This window comes from Mytilus californianus, unplaced genomic scaffold (genome assembly GCF_021869535.1).
Source record: "Mytilus californianus isolate M0D057914Y unplaced genomic scaffold, xbMytCali1.0.p SCAF_9, whole genome shotgun sequence".
In the NCBI taxonomy this organism is placed as follows: domain Eukaryota; kingdom Metazoa; phylum Mollusca; class Bivalvia; order Mytilida; family Mytilidae; genus Mytilus; species Mytilus californianus.
Window position 1 is genome coordinate 69556941 of NW_026262745.1, and position 16824 is coordinate 69573764.

Here is a 16824-nt window from a genome sequence, read left to right on the forward strand (position 1 = left end):
AGTTTCATAATCATAATAATCATTCTTGATTTTACTATACAAATGTCGTACTGACTTTTCTGCTACGTCTGATGACTTTTAGCGCCTTCTGTAAAACAGAGAGAAAGTTCTAGTAAAAAAAGATGTTTATTGTTTGAAATCAGTAATTAAAGTGACCGTTGAAGACTTTAATTGTTACCATGCAGGCTTGGTAACATGATTACTTATTTCTTAACTGTTACCTGTTTTCACCAATCAAAAAGTATCTTGTATCACTCCCTTGACCACAACCTATTTTCACTGGTTTGGTCAATAATCAAGTCATGGGTGACATGTGTTATAAATAATTTCACACATGAGTATTACAAAAGGTTGTTTAACAAAAGCCTTAATTAACATGTTAGGTACATAATCCGAAGTCAATAATTTATCGCTTACATGCCTCTTATTTTATCTAGCTAAATTACGTAATCTAAATATTCAAGTTGTTATTCATGTTTTCTCTCTTCTTTATCAAAAATAAATATTCAAAAATAATGTAGTTTACATAAGGAGAAATTTTAGAAATAAATTAAAAAAAACTTCAAAATCCATTAACTCAAATTGTAAAAATTTAATAATTTTCACTTTAGTTTGGTCTGTTAAATTAAATTTTTGTGTTTGGCAATTCATATTTTTACTATAACAATTCTTCCTCAACCCCGCTAAGCTTTGTCCCAAAGCTTGAATTTGAAACATCATCTGAACAGATAAATAAGAATAATAATTATATATATACATATATTCATGTATAAAGAATGAAGATAAATATGATAAAATATATTGTAAATCATCATATAGAGTTATTGTTTATATATCACACTCCTGTAAATGTAGTTTTGTGATCTAATGCCCATAAAATGCTGCAGTTAAGAATTAAAAATATGATCATAATTGCAGATATTCAATAAGACACTTCCAAAATTGAAAGAGTGTGTTTATACATTTGTTACGGGGAGGCCCAGCGGTACTGACTTTTTGCAAATATGCATTTAATTAGTATTGTCATTTTGCAAAATGTGGAGGAAGGTTAACACTTCACAGTTAAATACGTGTGTTATAAAATAATACTGATGCAGCTTTCCAATAATTAAAAATCATGTAAACCGGGTGCTAGTGCAACAGAAAAGTCAAAGTACTAATAAATTTCTTATCAATATACATAGGTATGTCAATAGATAATCAAATAAATTAACATGCAAATAAACGATTCATTACATGTGAACTTCTTGATTGCACATGTTCTGCAATCTCCATGGTATAATGTAGTCTAGAAAAATATTTAATATATCTGTGTTCTAAATTCTACAAATAGAAATTAGAAATAAACTAAACATTAATACGCTCTAAACTCCTTCACTTTGGCTCTAGGTATGATTTCTCTGAACACTTAACTTCATCATACATTATTATAATGCTATATGTGATAAGTTTCAGAAAATCCATATGCCATCTTTCAAAGGTTGTGATCGCTGTCAGAGAATTAAAAGAGATACAAAGGGTAAGAAACCACATCTTAATCATCTGCCAGTGGACACAACCTTTGAAAGATGGCATATGGATTTTCTGAAACTTAGTAAGACTAATGAAGGTCATTCTTATGCAAATGTTATGTGTTGTTATTAGTAGATTCTTTTTCAAAATGGAGTGAGGCCTTTACTATGAAAATTCAAGAAGCTTCAGAAGTTGCAAAAGTCTTATTGCATGGGATTATTAGTCGTTACGGTGCAATGAAGTGTCTAGTTACAGATCTTTGTCGAAATTTTGTCTAGAATTTGGTGAATGCTTTGTGTGAAATGTTGAATATTACAAGGCACCGTTATAATAAAATTATGAATTGCCAAAGACAAAATTTTAATATAACACATATTAAACACACCGCTTTACGGCCTTGATTTGACAACATTTTTTGAGTTTGCAACAAAGTGCTATTAAAATTAAATAGCATTCCTAACTAAATAAACTGATCACTTATTTCAATCTTGTCTCCATTCAAAAACCATATTTCTTCTAGTTTAACAGAACCTTTATTTCTAAATATTATAATTTTTGTTTTTGCCAGGTTTATATACAAATCCTGTTCATTTGACCATACATTAACAGAATCTATCATCTTTTGTAGATCTTGTACCTTTTCACTAAATATAACAGTATCATCGGCATACATTAATAAGTATAAGCTCTTTATGTTCACAAGACTTGCAACCCTGATTTACCATTTCATTTCCTTACAATGAATAAAGTATAGGTGATAAGGATTCCCCTTGTATTACACCATTATTACATACCAAACAATTGGAAAGTTCTCCATTTGATTTGACACATGACTTCAATTTTGAATACATAGATTTGATAGCATTTAACAGTTTAACAGTAATACCTAATCTGATTAATTTCTGCCACAATTATAATTTTTTTTGAGAAACACTATCAAACGCTTTAATAAAATCTATAAAGCAGCAATACAACCTGTTCCCTTTACTTAACATATTTGAAATAAGGACATGAAGGGCAAAGATGGCATTTGTTGTACCGTATCCTGGTCTTAGTCCGTGATAATGCTGTTTTCCTCACTCCGTTTTAGTAGTCTGGTGTTTATTAAGGATGTTAAAAGTTTACCAATGTGTGACAATAAGAAAATGCCTTGATTGTTTCCAGTTTTATTAGTTTCTCTTTTCTTGAAGACAAACGTCTTGCAATTTATATTTCAGTAAAAGGCACAGCTAGTTCCGCAAAAACATTTTCGTTTTTTTATGCCCCAACTGCAGAGGAGGGGCATTAAGTTTATCCCTTGTCCGTCTGTACGTCCGTACGTACGTCCCAAAAATGGTTTCCATTCTCTAACTTTAGTTTGCCTCAACCAAATGTTACTAAACTTATACACAATGCTTATTATTACACATCACAGATCGAGTGTGAAAATGGGTGGCGTCTCTTATACCATTCTTGAGTTATGCCCCTTTATAAACAAAAAAAATTGCTGAATTTTTCGTTTCCGTTCTCTAACTTTAGTTTGCCTCAACCAAATGTTATGAAACTTATACATAATGCTTATTACCACATAATACAGATCAAGTTTGAAATTGGGTGGCGTCACATTTATCGTTCTTGAGTTATGCCCCTTTATAAACATAAATATTGCTGAATTTTTCGTTTTCGTTCTCTAACTTTAGTTTGCCTCAACCAAATGTAATGAAACTTATACACAATGCTAATTACCACATAATACAGATCAAGTTTAAAATTGGGTGGCGTCTCTTTTACTGTTCTTGAGTTATGCCCTTTATAAGCACAAAAATTGCTGAATTTTTTCGTTTCTGTTCTCTAACTTTAGTTTGCCTCAACCAAATGTTACTAAACTAATACACAATGCTTATTACCACAAAATACAGTTCAAGGTAGAAATTGGGTGGTGTCACTTATACTGTTCTTGAGTTATGATCCTTTATAAACATAAAAATTGCTGATTTTTTTGTTTCCGTTCTCTAACTTTAGTTTGCCTCAACCAAATGTTATGAAACTTATACTTAATACTAATTACCACAAATCGCAGATCAAGTACAAATAAGGGTAGCGTCACTTTTACCGTTCTTTAGTTATATCCCTTTATAACTGTATTAGATATGCAAACGGGGGCATCATCTGTGTCCCATGGACACATTCCCCATTTATTCATTAATATTCGGATTAGCTGCACCAGTGTCATCATTAACCAATGTTTTAAAATGTTCTTCAAACTGTTGAAGTGTTATATTACTTATCACACGAGTTTTTTTTTCTTGATGAATTTACGGTAGAATTTTCGTGGATTTTCCTTTCGCATGTTATCAAGCATATTTCCTTGTTGGATTTTATATTGTTGTTTAGGTTTTAAGTTTATTTTCAATAGTTTTTATATTTCTGTTTATTCAAATTAAGTTTGGTTTGATTTTCATTCAAGTGACATCTATTGAATTCGGCGAGTGATTGTTTGTACTTTTTATATGAATCCGTACACTCATCGGTGAACCATTGTTTGTCATTTCCGAATTTAGATAGCTTTTTTCCTGATGCACAGCAACAGTTTTTACAATGTTCTTTAGATTTAACTTCACATTTAGTGCACTTTTCGTATATATCCGTTAAAAATTTATTCAAAATATTTCATCTTCATCGGTGTCTTCTTCATTGCTGGCCAAACTTATATGCAAATCGTCGAACTTCTGTGTATTCTCTAATAAGTCGTCTATGACGTGATTTTTGAACCCTTCATTCCATCTAATATCATCATACACATATTCCTTACAATACAAGTACAATAATCGTTAATAACATGATTACTCTTTATAAAAATTTCAATATGTAATGGGGCATGACAAGAAAAAGTTTTAAACTTCTCAATACTAAAGTTTTTAATCACAGTATACAAACTCTCATGCGACATCAAAAGATTATCAATCACACCACATCCGTTTTTATTCTGTAATTTAAATGAAGTACTATTATTACCCAATCGTCCATTACAAAATATCAATTTTTTAATTTTTGGTATATTTCTGAAAGAAAAAAGAAAATAAGTGTCATTTATAATTTACAAATGTTTTATTTACCTTATTTCTTTTTTAATTTTTGTTAATACTTCATTCTCAATTTCTAATATCGAATGAAATAATATATTCTTATAAGGAATAAAACAATAAATTTTAACAAAAAAATGTATTTTATTGTTTCAATCAATTATCACTAGAGGCAAGTTTTTAATGCAATTTTTTTCACTTTATCAAGGCTGTTAATAATTTATCATTCTTACAACTCTGGAAAACATCAATGGAGCTGACAATATACATACTACAACAGCATTTACCGACTACCTGACAGAGTTTTAGGTTGAAAGATACCGCTTTTGATGGAACCACTATTTAACCGAAAGATCCCACACCATCAACCACCTAGTAAAATGACACAAGAACAAGCAGAGACTTAAATATACCTACCCAATTATCAGTGAGTATATTAAACTACATAAGAAGACCAAATGATTAACATGATGTACAATTATCCAGTTTGTAGCAGAAGCATCTTGTCCAACAATAAGACGTCAACACAGACAAATAGACACCGGACTTCAGCTACTGAAAGACAGATACCAACAATCTCTAATTAATGCAGTATCCCATGTACATCATTTGAAATGAATTAGTCTAAACGTCGTGGCTATATAAAGGTGCAAGTCCTGTGTGTCCTTTGTACCGGTGAGTATCATATGTTATAAAGTAATTAATGTTCATTGATTGATATATACATTATAATAGACATCTAAATTACAACCCATTAGTAGCCGAGAGGTTTTGTTGACGTGTTTGGTATAAGTCATACTTAACAGCCTTTAAGGAGGGGGTTTCGTTTCACTATGAAGGCAAATTAAAATTACAAAAGTTCAGATGAGTTTTTAAATATAAGTGAACAGAAATAAGTAAATTAGCCAAATCAAACTTAACGAAATTAAGCACGCAAAGGAAACACTTGAAAATAATTTGTCGAGTCCATTTTAGCGACTGATCCAGGATGTTGATTCTAGAACAAAAATACTGTATCTGAATAGGCTGACGTCACTGCAAAGGTTTAACATCTCTGAGACAAAAAAAGGGAAGAAGTGTATTATATTAAATGGATAAAATGATTTCAATGTTGTTAGAAAATCGACTTCAAATTTTCACTTCACCAGCCAGACAGTTAGGAATAGGTTGATATTACGAAATACCTTTCAAGAATATGTGTATCCCCGTTTTTTTCTAATTCTGGTTCTTATTGTTTCTTGCAATTAGTAAACGTAGTCCCGAAAAGCGCTACATATGTCGCACATTTGTAAAAATGATATTACCAACTGAAGAAATGTTAACAGTGAATTAGTTTCGAAACATACTTTTTAAAAATCACTTTTGCATAATAATGTTTAATTTCCCACACGAAGGTTGAAAGTTTCTGATGAAGGTTAAACCAGACAAGCGCTTTGGATGCCCTTATTTTTTTACAGGTTTTTTCAGTCGTGGTTCGATACCATTGCTGTTTGGTTGCAAGTTCACATGATTCAAACATATTGTGTTTTTTATTTCTCAGTTGCTCATTTAAGAAAATATTTAGAAACTACCCTTTTGAGGCATGTTGTTTAACTCCGTTTGCAAATCTTACTATTCCAATTCTCGTGTTATTTTGTGTATTTGCAATTGACCTTACGTTATGAATGCAATTGTGACACCGCCTTTATTACTATCAAGTTTCTTCATTACAAATAAACTCATCATAGATACCAGGATTAAATTTTATATTTACGCCAGACACGCGTTTCGTCTACAAAAGACTCATCAGTGAAGCTTGAATCCAAAATAGTAAAAAAGGCCAAATAAAGTACGAAGTTGAAGAGCATTAAGGACCAAAATTCCTAAAGGTTTTGCTAAATACAGCTAAGGTAATCTATTCCTGAGGTAGAAAAGCCTTAGTTTTTCAAAAATTCAAACGTTTTGTAAACAGTTAATTTATAAATATGACCATATCAAACCATGCCTTGGGTGTTTTGACGAAAACCATTGATCAATGTAATCTACCTATGTATATTCACTGCTATATACTGGAATGTGTCTGTTATTTACATTTACTAGTATTTAGGTCAAATGTTTGTGCACCGTGCCAATACATTTATCTTTAAAAAATATTCTGGGGTTCGAGTTGCCATTCAAATTAATTTTTTACAAAAAGTTCTTACTTTCAGTGGTTTATTGATTTTCCTTTTCAATAAACCACTGATTAAATGCAAAAAAAAAAACGAAAGTAAAACTTCACATGAATGTCATTTATACTTTCCTGCTCAAGCAAAATAATTAGTAGAATTTTACTCACTTTTCTATGAAAAATGTATTAGCGTTTGTAAACTACTTACACTATTCATTCGAAGTCTTAGACATTTTTCTCCCAAGTTCACATTAGTTTAACATGTTCAATAGCAAGGATCGATCGTACTATAAATAAATTTAAAGTTATTTTTAAAATGACATTGATAAAAATGCCCGTATGTCATGAAAGCGGATATCGTTTTCCGTTGTAAACAATAACGTGCATGAGGTTATCAATACTATATTTAAAAGGGTGTTCAATGAACAAGGAACGGCTGTTCACAGTGTCACAAGCTCTTAATGAGATTGAGAAATTACTCTGGTTTAAATATAAAATTAATCAAGAATAAAAGGGTATTTTTTCTTGTAACTCTCATTTCAAAAAGTTCTGGTCCGATTAAACCTTTTTCAACAAAGTTGTTCCCATGTGTAAAAATCAAATTTGAACCATTCTTATGATTTTTAATTTTGTGTAATCTTATATGTTTCGGATTAAGTGTGGAGTCCATTTCGCTGAACTAGTATACATTATAAAGGGGTCAGCTGAAGCCCGACTCTGGGTGCGGGATTTTCACGCTGCGTTGAATGCCCATTGGTGGCCTTGGGCTGTTTTCTGCTCTTTGATCGGGTTGTTGTCACTTTGACACATTGCCCGTTTCCATTCTCAATTATATTAATATTACAAAAACGAAAACTTATGGCCAGGGATACCTGATGAGAATAGGCCTAGGTCAATACGACCTTAACCGAAACACCTTTTATATTATAAGGAACACAGACTCATCTCTGTGATTCTTTTTCTAAAAATACACACACTATTCAAATAGCAAGCACATGTGAAATTCTTTTAAAAGTACAAAAATAAATACTGACAAAAGTATTCATTATTCAATAAAAAATTATTATCTTACATTGAGTAATATAGAAATAAGGAGATGTGGTATGATTGCCAATGAGACAACTATCCACCGAAGCTCAAATGGAGTGGATTTAAGCAATTATAGGCAACTGTACAGCCTGTAACAATGAGAAAAAACCATACCGTATAGTCGGTTATAAAAGGCCCTGACATGTAAAATATGAAACAATTCAATTGAAAAAAAAACTAACGGCCTAATTTATAACAAAACAATTTACGAAAAACAAATATGACAGACATGAACCAACGACAACACTGAACTACAGGCCCCTATTTTGGGACAGGCACATAAAGAATGTGGCGGGGTTAAACATGTTTGTGAGCGCTCAACCCTCCCCTTAACTTGGACAGTGGTGTCACAGCACAACATACGAACAAACTATAAAAATCAGTTGAAAAGGGCTTAACTTATCAGATCGACACAAAGCAGCATTCAAACAAAAACAGACCGAACGTGGCAGTGTATTTATATATCCCTCATCCTAAACCAAGTCTAGATAATTTAAATACATATACACAGAGAATGGTAATTTTATAGATATGAGGGCGTTATTCCCGATTGGGTGTGTCTAATTTACACCAAGATATAATTGTCAATGCTGAATAATAGTTTTCAATAATTTAGGAGGGGTTCTTTCAGCGATTTAACCATTTGTTATTGAAAAGCAGAGAAATGCAGGGTATCCAAATCCATTTAACGACATCTTGCTCTAAATAATTATATCCTTTTCTGGAAGTTGAGTCGACATGTGTGTGTTAGTTTCAACCAATAAACTTTTTAAACTTTTTAAAAAGATTGTGGGCCTGTTTGGCAGTTGGTGCTGTTATGCAAAACCATCGACTGGATTTCCATTGTTCTGATTCTGTCTGAGGCTCTGTACTAGGAATCGTGTAGGCATTTGTATTAAAGTTAGATAGTTTTAAGGTCTTGAAGTCATATGTGACAAATCAGTGTCCTCTTTTGACCCATATCGATTTATCAGGACAATTGTGAATTTCTAGAAGGTAATCTTTTACATGTTATATTTGACCATAGTTGGAACTTTGTGGAATCGGATTGATAGTAAATTGTTTCTAGGCTAAAACAGGGGGAAGTGCAGGGTTTCTTTTATTTTCATTAGAAATGTTATTACTGTCTTTTTTTTTTTTGGTAACGTACCATTTACCACCATCGACGCTGAAATCAATATGGTGTGCCTTCCCGCTAGCTGGATAACCGTAGCTCTTATATGGTCCTTGCGATATTTTTTTGACAATTTTCGGACCACAGACTCTATGATCCGTAAATTGTCTAAAATATATCACCAGGATAAGAGTCACGGTTCCACAGCTACATTAACACCGGCTATTACATCTTTACAGCAGTAATAAGTATAGATTATTACATGGCATTTTTCATATCAGACCCTTTATCGGCCCTAGGTCGTGATATCAGCCCAAGAGCCGCAGGCTCGAGGGCTGATATCATGAACGAGGGCCGATAAAGGGTCTGATATGAAAAATGACATGTGATGATCTTTTTATCATATACTTCCACCTTTCCTGTGATGGTTGCCCCCGAAAACATGTGCATAGTTTTTCCTTTAAATTGTCAAGGACAATTTCTGGCATCTCATTCATGTCTTTCAAAACATGTTTAATCTAAGAAGTATACTTAACAACAAAATTATTTTCATTTACCTGTGTATAATATGACGCAGGTTTCTTCAAAAGTGATGATTTTCTATAAATTGTTTGAAATTTCACAGTGATATCATACTTTAACTTTGTTTAAACCTGTTTATTTACTTTTGACTTTAATTATTTATCCCTTGTAATTTTTTATTAACTGTGTATTTGCATTCAGGTGACACAGGTCAAATTTATTCGTTCATTGTGTGTTAATTTACGTTTTTTGATTGAGTTAAGCCTTCCAATCGATATTTTATAGTGTGTTTTTCTATGTTGTGATGTTATACTATTGTTTCAGAAATGGGAGAAGGTTTGGTACCATTAAAACGTTTAATCCCGCTGCAAATGTTTGCACTTGTCCTAAGTCAGGAATCTGATAACAGTAGTTGTCGTCTGTTTATGTAGTTCATACGTGTTTCTCGTTTCTCGTTTTTATATAGATTAGACCGTTGGTTTTTTCCGTTTGAATGGTTTTACACTAGTAATTTTTTGGGGCCCTTTATAGCTTGCTGTTCGGTGTGAGCCAATGCTCCGTGTAGAAGGCCGTACCTTGACCTATAATGGTTTACTTTTATAAATTGTAACTTGGATGGAGAGTTGTCTCATTGGCACTCATACCACATCTTCCTATATCTAATTAATCTTAATTCATTTTTGCTCCTCAATCATTTTGTGAAAAGTCTTAAATCACTTGCGGTTTTCCGCGCTGTGTTGTCGTTTTCTAACAAATTTCCGAAAATGCACGAAGTTGCATGTGATAAACGTCACGGACATTAACGGAAAGGCATGTGATAACATTCCGGAAGCAGTCAATAAAGGTTCGTTTATCAGCCCGCCGAGGAAATTCTTAGGAATCTGGTCAATAAACATAGTAATCCTTTCATAGCCTTTTAATATTTTTAAATGTTATTGAACTGTAAAATTTAAGTAATATTTTATACAAGTATATGATAAATAGGAGTATTTAATATGTTTCTCCAGAGACATATTTACAAGTATGTATGTCTCTGGTTTCTACAACAATAAAATAGTAGTTTTTTTCCTGATATTCGTAGTTTTATATTATTTATTTTATTTATTTTAGATGAATGAATATATCTTTTATTTTACCTATCGAGAAGTTTAAGTTTTATAAACACCACGCAAGTGCGAAAATGTAAACAAAGAATTGTGTGTGTGCTTGCATATAATTTCCATAATTGTCACTGTGTCAATGAAAAAGGTGTGTCATTTAAATGTCAACTGCAAATCAAAGCCTGGGGACAAAGTTCACCTTCCGATACTATTTGTAGCTCAGGTAAAACATGTCAACAAAAGAAATGGGCGTACCGTAACGTATCACTCGCCTTTGTAGAAGTTCTAATCGTTGTCCAGAAGTTAAAATACCACGGCACTATTTCCATCTCTTCAGTTGGACATTTCCACAGTTTGAAAATCATTTAAATGTATTTTTGCTCGAGGAACATCTTCATCAGATAAATTTATTTTCATAAAATCTTGTTATTACTGATTTGTTTGCATGAGGTGCGGTCACGTGACTGATAAATGAATATTCATTACTAATTAGTGACGTATCTACCGATCTTTGCTATTTGAATACGATCCCAAACATGTTAAAGCAAAGCACGTGATTTCAAGTATGTAAACAAATAATAACATTTTACCTGAAGTATTTTAAATGTACAACATAGTGATTGTTTCGTCCTTATGTTGTCTGGGCACTTTTATTCTTTGTTCAAGCTATCCCCCTGATTGTATTGATTGAGGAATAAAATTTGAGATAAATATGTGTTAAGCTTAGAATAATTCTTATTACTTATGCTTTCATAAGTCTGTGTAACCGGGTTCTCATATCTTTCAATTGTTTTCAAAGATATAACGATTATCTACTTTTATTAATCGCTCGATATTTGTGAATTTTACTAATCCAATTATATTTTAATGTATGACTGATATGCAATAACGTTTGCTTTGAGTGAACCTGTTTTTTTGTCAGCAATCTAGTATGCATCGCCAACATGACCTTTTATTCATATTCATTGTGAAATCTAGATTAATTATTCCTATTTTATTTTACGTTGACAATTCTTGTCTTTATGGTTTTCTGAACTCCTGTAGCAATTCCTCAATTTTCTAGAACAAGGAGAGCAATTGATTCTTTTTACGTAATTTTTTATATGAATTATTTTTATGCAGTAGTTGTTTGAGATATTAGGTTTTCGATGCTGCGAAATGTTTGAAAAAGTTAGTCCTGTTAACCTCAAAATGTGCTCTTTGCATCTAGGTAACTTTCTATATGAACGATAGATTGATTTTTCAACAGGCAGTCGTTATTCCAATGATTAACAATTGTTAGCCCCTACTGGCCGAATTCTTTTTTCAACTCATATAAAGCAGAACTCACACAGACCCTTCTTAAAGACAAGAAGAAAAAGCATCTGGATAATGACTTTTATTTCACTTTCAGATATATTGATGATGTCCTGTCACTCCATAAGCCACATTTCAGTGTGTGCTTGCATTTAATACATCAAAGTGAACTTGAGATTAAGTAAACTACGATCTTTCCTCGATATAGGCAAATTATAATCTATTACATTAGACAAACGTGATTATTTCAACTTTTCAATTATCAACTTCCAATTTTACAGCAGTAATTTTCCCTCTGCCCCATCGTATGATGTTTACATATCTCAATTAGTAAATTACGCACATGCATGTTCACACTATACGGACTTTATAACTAGTATTCGGAATTATATCCTTACAAAAAACTGATCAAACAGAGATATGAGAAAGAACGACTGAATCCGAAATTACATAAGATGTTTGATGACGCATGCCATTTGAAAAGTGTTAAATCAATTGTTTTTATTCTGTACATCATTGGATCGATACCGCTGCTGGTGGACTATCAGTCTCGAGAGTATTATCAGCTCAGTAGTGGGTACATTAGTTATGACGTGATTTATAAAATAGCCTTTCTAAAGTTGTTTGTTTATAAATTTAGAAATTGTAAAGAAAATAAGGTTTGAACTCCCTCAGACAAAGTTGACTTTAAAAGAAATAATCCACAATGCTTTTCAACAAAAAAATGGTAGTACATGCTATCAATTTATTACTTTGGGATACCATACGACATATTTTGTTTATAGTGAACAAAAAGGTAAAACATGCTACTCAGAGGAACAAGTGATCAGAATGCTGGAGTTTCTTATTGACAACATATTTGTTGAATTTGGAGGTAGACTTTTTCAAAAAATTGTCGGCATTCCTATGGAAACGAACTGTGCGCCTCTCCTTGCCGACCTCTTATTTTCATGAGTCGGAGTTACTTCAGACACTTGTCAAAAACAAGAAGATCAAAGAAGCCAGATCATTTTATTTTACATTCAGATATATTGATGATGTTCTTTCCATTAACAATCCAAACTTTTCTGATTGGGTTCCATTAATATATCATCCGGAACTAGAAATTAAAGAAACAACAAAAACGGCTTCATCTGCTTCCATTTCAGACTTATATCTCGAATTTGAAATAAGCGGTAATCTCAGTATCAGAATCTATGACAAACGAGACGATTTTTATTTTGAAATTATCAATTTCCCCAACCTTAGTAGCAATATACCAACTTCCACTGCATATGAGATATACATTTCCCAACTCATTCGGTATTCAAGAGCTTGCAGCTGCTACTCAGACTTTGTAAAACGTCACTAGTGTCTGAGCAGAAAGGTGATCAACACAGGTATGTCAAAGAACGTCTCGTCCTTTTTCTAAACCAATCATCGGAAGATACCAAGACCTTGTTGATAAATATTCCGTATCAGCTTCACAAATAATACATGATGGTCTTGAAGTATATATTCTAGGTACTGATGTTGTAAAACTCATCTAAATTACGTGTTATAGTGTTCTTTTATTTGTCTTTGTAAATTATTACTTTAACTGTTTAGTCTATTTTTGGGTTGTATCCATTTGACGTGGCTCGGTACTTACACATCACGTCTTTGTGTCATTGTGCTATGGTAAACTTTTGTATTCTTGTCTTTCTTTTTTGCTAATGTGCTTTGTCTATATGCCTATTTGTTTTTCTTTGTTGACATACTTGTTTGTTTTTATAGTGATTAAGATTATAACACAATGTTGACTGCTGTACCCCTATTTTTCACATTTTTACCTATTATGTCTGTTTGTTTTGTTCACACACTGTTGTCAATATAATTGAATTTTATGCGACTGTAATACAAGTGAGAGGTATAGCTAGCTATAAAACCAAGTTTAATCCACCATTTTCTACATAATGAAATGCCTGTAAAAAGTCAGGAATATGACAGTTGTTATCCATTCGTTTGATGTGTCTGAGCTTTTGATTTTGCCTTTTGATAAGGGACCTTCCGTTTTGAATTTTCCTTTGGAGTTCGGTATTTTTGCAATTTTACTTTTTAAATGGACTTAAGTATTTTGATGGCCCTTTTTAGTCATGTAGCTCTTCAACTGTTTTTGTTCTTATCCATAATTGTCTTTCAAATTTCGGCTTTGTTGATTTTGGATGAATGTAAATCAAGAAAAGTGCTTTGACGCAACAACTAGAGGTGTTTAACGACCTTGATTACCCATGAGGGTCTCGTGACGCATGGAATTTATAAAGTGTTGTTTTAAGTTTTTTTTGTCGTATTTTTTTTTTTTTTTTTTTTTGTGGTTGTTGTTGTTTAGTGTTTTTTTTTTTTTTTTTTTTGGAGGGGGGTAGCTTTTATTTCGTTTAAAGTGAATCTCATATCCAGTCGATTTGAAATATAATTTTTGAAAAAACGTTTTTGAACCACGAGGTACTAAGCCCTGACTGAAAAACAGCACCATCCATAACAGTTACTATGGCTTTTCTACTGCATGTAAACGGTGTGATGCGTTTGTTCGTAACATCACATAATGTTTATCTAATAATTAAATTGAATACAAATTGAATCAATAACAAAACAGGCACGAGTTTGTCTCGTTTGATTGTCGACCGATAAAGAACGAGCTCGTCCGGTACGTCAAACAACAAGGAACAGACAAGGAATGATTGAGTATGATTGTTAATATGAATGTGATAGATCAGTCCACGTTATTTATTACTTCATATAGTTAGGTAGTCAGTATCATGTAGTATTTAATGGTATTATTTTTATATCCAATCTTATATCCAAAATATTTCCCCCTTCCTACATTTTTGTATCAGTTAAAGAGGGCCGGGTTTAAATCTTGAACTTAAATCAGATAACATGTATAAAACTGTATAATTCATAATCTAAAAATTATTTTCAGACACAATATTGAAACTTATCTTATACAAACATAAACATTTTTATTTTTGTAAACTTAAAGTCACCTGTATATTTGTTCAATTTTTCAGTGTAGATCATGTAAAAATACATATTTACTTTTGTAGATACATGTAACTATTTCTTTCACCAAGTTCAGCTATGATCTGAATATATATTTTTTTCTTGTAGAGGACATATGCACACATTCACATAAAGCTTGTCAGCTATTTTTAAATACCAATTTAATCACTGTATTGATATTAATAGTTCAACTGTGTCACGAGTATCTCTCGGGTTGTACCTTGATTAATCTATTAACTATATCGAAAGTACGTTATACCATGGAAAAAATCCACCATTGAACATTTTTCCAAGGAACATGTCATTGCAGGTAAGTATTGTTATAAAGGTCAAAATTAGTGTATACAATAACAACCTTTGAACTTTTCTCTTGTGTTTTAGATTACTTTGAGTATAGCCATTCTTTTAGAATATTCTATTTATTATTTGTTTTCCTTTCACTTCTGCGTGTTGTTTCTTTCAAATGAATGAATGTTGATAAAACCCTAATCGCCTTGTGTCTAGATTCGAGACTCGCACGCTTTGGTATAGATCACAAATTTTTTATTGATTATTGTTTGTTTAAACGAGAGGTGAAAGATTTCAAAGGGATATTCAAACTGATGAATCGAATACAAACTGATAATGCCATGGGAAAAAATGCGCATGTCTCATCTAGTTGAAAATGAATTTATCAACTCTAGTACAACAGCTTATTTTACTATCTTTACTTGAAAACACATGTGAATCAGGAATATGAACAATCTTTATAGCATTTGCTGTGTTTCAAGCGACTAGATGATCAGACATTCATCAACAATATTCCTTCGGTTGCCAACGACGGGCCCCTAAAATATTGTTGCGAGGGGTCTTTATCGTGCAAAGAGCTTTTAACTGTCCAGACACTAGGAATCGAAGTAATCGATCCTATGTCGACGGGAACGGGACACCCTTATACAGCATAGGTGTTATGAAAGAAAAGTATAACAATTCAATCACACTCTGAAACACTAGCATTTTAGCATTTTAGCATCCCCCTATAGGATCTTAAAAAAGATCAAACAGCATTAATTTAAATTTAAAGATTTGAAGAACTGTGTTTTTTAATCATGTTAGCCTTACAAAAAAAGTAAAATCACTACAATACCGATTTTCACGGAAAATTCAAATCGGAAAGTCGCTATTCAAATGGCAAAACCAAAAGCGCAAACGACACAATCATAAGATACTCACTGATAACTTGTGCTTTTCATTGCATTACTACACCTTGAAGCAGAATCAAACTTCCGTAGCAACTATATACAACTTTTACGAAACAAACACATATCTATGAAACATTAAACTTTAGTTTGATGTACTAGTTTTAAGGAAAAATATTGCTTATGGTCAATGTTGTTGGAAAAGTAGTATGAAATGTTTTTTTTATAAATGCTCACCAAAGATGTCAGGCTTATAATTTGGACATTTACGTCTACATGACACTCAAGCTAACGGATCTGATGTAATAGAAAAGGAGAGAAAAGATTATATGGGTCTATAAAAAATCATAAGTGCAAAAAAAAACTAACAAGATCAAGGTCGAAATAAAATGCAATGAAAGGATAAGCAACAATTACAAAAATTTTGCATAGAAAACTTAGGGTTTGGTATCAATAATAGGAAGATGTGGTATGAGTGCCAATGAGACAACTCTCCATCCAAGTCACAATTTGTAAAAGTAACCAATTATAAGTCAAAGTACGGCCTTCAACACGGAGCCTTGGCTCACAACGAACAGCAAGCTATAAAGGGCCCCCAAAATAACTAACGTAAAACTATTCAAACAGAAAAACCAACGGTCTAATCTATATAAAAAACGAGAAACGAGAATCACTTATGAACCACATCAACAACCGACAACCACTGAACATCAGGTTCCTGACTTAGGACAGGTACAAACAAATGCAGCGGGTTTAAACGTTTTAATAGTTGACAACCTTCACC

General features: G+C 32.3%; 1 protein-coding gene across 1 annotated transcript in view; it reads left to right on the forward strand.

Moving 5' to 3' along the window:
• Nucleotides 1-16824, forward strand: part of LOC127715181 (fibrinogen-like protein A) — a 108728-nt gene that overhangs the window by 46703 nt on the left and 45201 nt on the right. The window lies entirely within an intron of this gene.